A 4671-nucleotide genomic window follows, 5' to 3' on the forward strand; every position below is an offset into this window, starting at 1 on the left:
GGATTTACAGTCATTTTAGAACCAGGTTTCGCAATGTTTACTGTCGAGTCGGCACTGCCCTGGATAGGCTTTTTCCTGGTGGGTCCCAAATGATAAATCCAAATCTGTGACTACCATGCAGCTTTTCTCATTGAGCATTACAGCCCTTGGTGTGCAAACTGGAAATAAGTTTGTGGGTGCTGGTGGGCACTAAAAACTTGCGGTTCTGTAATGAACAAAGATCTCAAGGATCCCGCGAGAGTGATGTTCTTTGCCTATGTTATGAATGCTTATAGTATTTATGCCTTAATTAAAGAAATGGCAAGCCATTGGCCCAGTATGAAAGAAAATATGGGTCAAAGCCAAGTTGAAAAGGGCAACAATATCTAACTCCAGCTAACAAACAGTACAAAAGCACAAGGATTAATTGCTCATCAGGTTTAGATAAAATCTAGATTGAACAAGACAATGACATCTAACTCAATCAAAGTTTCCGGCAGTCACAATCAAATGGATCGGTCTGATCCATAAAATCAAGATCAACGGCCAGAAATTCTACTGGTCCATGTTGACAAGCTGTTGTAAATAGAAGCCGAGCACGATCAGAAGCCCTTAGGTCCACATGAAACTTCTTTTTATGTTGTTCAACACCTGCAGCCGTAAGAAATTTCTTGTTGAAAAACTTAATCCTCACGGACAATAGTGCCCTCGCATTCAACATGAAGAATGTGAGAAAGCTAGTGTTTGCATTGTTGGATGCATATCCTTCCAGTGTTACTGTCTTCAAACGAATGTCGTGAGATCTGAGAAAATCCCGATGCTTCTTGAACCATTGATTGGTTATACCTTTTTCTCCATGTGTTAGTGCCTAAATAGAGATGAAGATTGAAAACAGTTTCTAAAAAAGATTATGTTGAAAGAGTGATAGCTGAACGATTAATTATAGTACATTATATATGGGCTTTCAATGTGCCTGAAATCATCACCTTCATATACAAATTCTCCAGACATGGAAAGCATTACAGCAAGGCAATAATGATGTTGAGATCAAAACACCACATGGTGATATATAAGGTCTTGACAGAATCCACCACCACTGATAGGATGGACACGCACTTCATTGAGCATGGAACATAATATTAGCACTGAAAGTGTACTCCAAGATGATACTTAACTTATGCGCACAAATGAAAAATGCAAATTACAAAAGTGCATGTAAACAATATATACAGTATGTCAATAGGTGTGGAGGCAAACACCATCTCGAACCATTCAAATGGATCACTAATTGCACCCAAGGTCTCCAGTTTAGGTGCAGAGACCACAGTTATTTGTGAAGGTTTATAACAACAATTAAGGAGCAACCTTTAAAGTGAAGGGGCGTCTTCGATGATGAGCTCCTGTCCTTCAAAATGAACTCCAATACTTATAAGGTGAGACGACATTATTTTGAGACAAGGGATATGGATTCCTATTCCAAAAACAAGCACCAAACGTTGCAGTGCAGGGCAGCTAGAGTGGATGATGCTATCAAGTGAGGCCACCGACAGATCAACCAACACAAGTGCAAGTTTTTCAGCACCAGTAGTCGAAGCATTTGTACCAGATAGTCTGCTAGGTGGCACTGGGTCAAAGCGGCGGTGTGGACAGAGGAGGAAAACCATGAGATGGGCGTCGGTGGTGAGGGCACAGATGCAGCTCTTGGTGGTAACCTATCGCTGTAATGGTAGAACTCAAGCTGCTGGAGTTTATCGAATTGACGGGATGTCAGCCAGGCGGCCATCGTGCAGGGTATGTCCAGCAGGTAGCATGCTGGGATGCAGATGCATTGAACGGAGGCCCCGTGGGAGGAGATGATGGCTCCGAGGAGTTCAGCATCATCATCGACAGATAGCTGACGACAGTCGATATTAAGAGGCGTGGTGCACCACAGAGTGCGCCACTGAGATGTGAGGACTTGTGTGCGGCAACCATCCTTGGTGGGGAGAAGGTAGATGATCTCCCCAAGGATTCTATCTGGGAGATCGCTGATGCAGTCCGCCAGAGATTCTACTAGTTCCTCAGGTCCAGGGGCGCTTCTGGCCGCACAGCCAGGTCCAAGATCTACATCCAGCGGTGGCGCTGGGCGGAGTCTCATCTGTGTACATACCAATCTGAAAGAAAATAACATGTAGGACATTCGAAATCAATTCTCAAGATTAGGAATAAAAAAGGCACAAACATATATGTAGGACATTCAAAATCAATTCTCAAGATCTGGCCACGAATTATTAGCACGCAAGCTAACCCTAGTCAGATTATTAGCAAAAATCATTTGTAAGGAACAAAGAATTAATCACTAACTCTATACGGATAACATTCAAACAATCAATACGCTACGTGCATCTAATGGATCTTAATTACTTTAATTTCATGGACTGAGAGAACATAACCATAAGATTTGTATTCCAAAAAAATTATAGAGGGGCGAGGTGGGTGGGTGGGTGGGGGATTAACCAGAGAAAACACTTCATATGTTTGCCGCACAAATGGGTATATAGATGACTAACCGGTTTTCCATCGGAGTTGTAGTTGTTGCCGGAGTTGCTGTTGACCTCTGGCTCCGGCTGGGGGGGGGGGCACGACGGCGCAGACAAATTCAAGGTCATGATGCTGCCTGTGCGAGACCTCGTCGGAGGCGACGGAAACCTCTATGGCCAGCTTCACACATTGTGCGGGTGCTTCACCAGCCCTGGCGTCGCCACTCCCTCCGATGGTGCGCTTCGGCGGCATCGTCATACACTCCGGAGTCCAGACGTTGGTGACCACTGTGGACTAGGGGTGCGGCCGCCTATTATGGCCGGCGACTCGGACGTGCAATTAATACAGACCAGTGGGAGCGAGGCAGGCTGCGGTCAAAAGTTGTCTCGCCTCCCGATGAGCCTGCGCGGCGGATGTCTGCCATTCCTACCATCATTTCACACAACTACTCGCATGCCTCCCCGCCAATACACACACCTGCACGCACGCCTCCCGGTATGCATGCGCGGCGGACTACTCGCATGTGTCCCGTCAACTCATGCATGCTCGCACGGCACACGGGCGTGTGGCAACACACATATTTTTGGTTTATTTTCTATCGCTTTACTGCTTCACTGAACCGTTTGCGTTGAAGAGATGCACAAATCCTGCATTGAACATCTCACACGCTTCCCGGTGAACCTGCGCACCGGACGAGTTTTGGATTTACTAGAATTTAAAAACCAGGCATCTCAATGTTTTGCTGGCAATCAACGGTGCCACGGTGTTTGAAATTCATTCCCATTTCTTGCATGGGACCTAAGCATGCACCCAAGGACACATATTTGATTTTTCAACCAATTTATATGCACTCGAGCATGTGCATGTAGTTCGAGTTTGAATTATGCACATAAATGCATTGAAAACTCAGTTAATGCATAAAAAATGTCCAAACGAACCCCGAAAAATCACAAAAATTGACACAACACTCCTGTTTCTCTATGTTGACACGAGAAAAAAATTGAAAGCACTAAGAGGCAATGGATATCGTTTCGTCCCCAAAGGTGGGACGTTCCCTACCAAAACCATCATGCTTGTTGTGAGAAGCTCTGGTTTGTGAGTAGCATATACCCAAACCTGCCCCAAATGGGACAAAAATTTTACCACGGCATGTTGACGCCGCTCCATGATATCATGCCAAGTTTCATGAATTTCAGACGAGTTTTGGATTTACTAGAATATAAAAACCAGGCATCTCGATGTTTTGCCGGCAATCAACGGTGCCCCGGTGTTTGAAATTCATTCCCATTTCTTGCATGGGACCTAAGCATGCACCCAAGGACACATATTTGATTTTTCAACCAATTTATATGCACTGGAGCATGTGCATGTAGTTCGAGTTTGAATTATGCACATAAATGCATTGAAAACTCAGCTAATGCATAAAAATGTCCAAACGAACCCCGAAAAATCACAAAAATTGACACAACACTCCTGTTTCTCTATGTTGACACGAGAAAAAAATTGAAAGCACTAAGAGGCAATGGATATCGTTTCGTCCCCAAAGGTGGGACGTTCCCTACCAAAACCATCATGCTTGTTGTGAGAAGCTCTGGTTTGTGAGTAGCATATACCCAAACCTGCCCCAAATGGGACAAAAAATTTACCATGGCATGATGACGCCGCTCCATGATAGCATGCCAAGTTTCATGAATTTCAGACGAGTTTTGGATTTACTAGAAATTAAAAGCCATGTATCTCAATGTTTTTCCGGCAATCAACAGTGCCCCGGTGTTTAAAATTCATTCCCATTTCTTGCATGGGACCTAAGCATGTACATAAGGACACATATTTGATTTTTCAACCAATTTATATGCACTGGAGCATGTGCATGTAGTTCAAATTTGAATTATGCACATAAATGCATTAAAAACTCACTTGATGCATAAAAATGTCAAAACGAACCCCGAAAAATCACAAAAATTGACAGAACACTCCTGTTGTTCTATGTTGACATGAGAAAAAATTTGAATGCAATAAGAGGCAATCAATATCGTTTCGTCCCCAAAGTTGGGACGTTCCCTACCGAAACTATCATGCTTGTTGTGAGAAGCTCTGGTTTGTGAGAAGCATATACCCAAACCTGCCACAAATGGGACAAAAAATTTACCACGGCATGTTGATGCCGCTCCA

At 43.9% G+C, this 4671-nt stretch overlaps 1 pseudogene; it reads right to left on the reverse strand.

Moving 5' to 3' along the window:
• Positions 1-1096: 1096 nt before the first annotated feature.
• On the reverse strand, positions 1097-2751 carry LOC147984255 (uncharacterized; annotated as a pseudogene).
• Positions 2752-4671: the final 1920 nt, after the last annotated feature.

This window comes from Triticum urartu, chromosome 2A, assembly GCF_056163025.1.
Source record: "Triticum urartu cultivar PI428250 chromosome 2A, HENAU_Tu73, whole genome shotgun sequence".
NCBI lineage: Eukaryota > Viridiplantae > Streptophyta > Magnoliopsida > Poales > Poaceae > Triticum > Triticum urartu.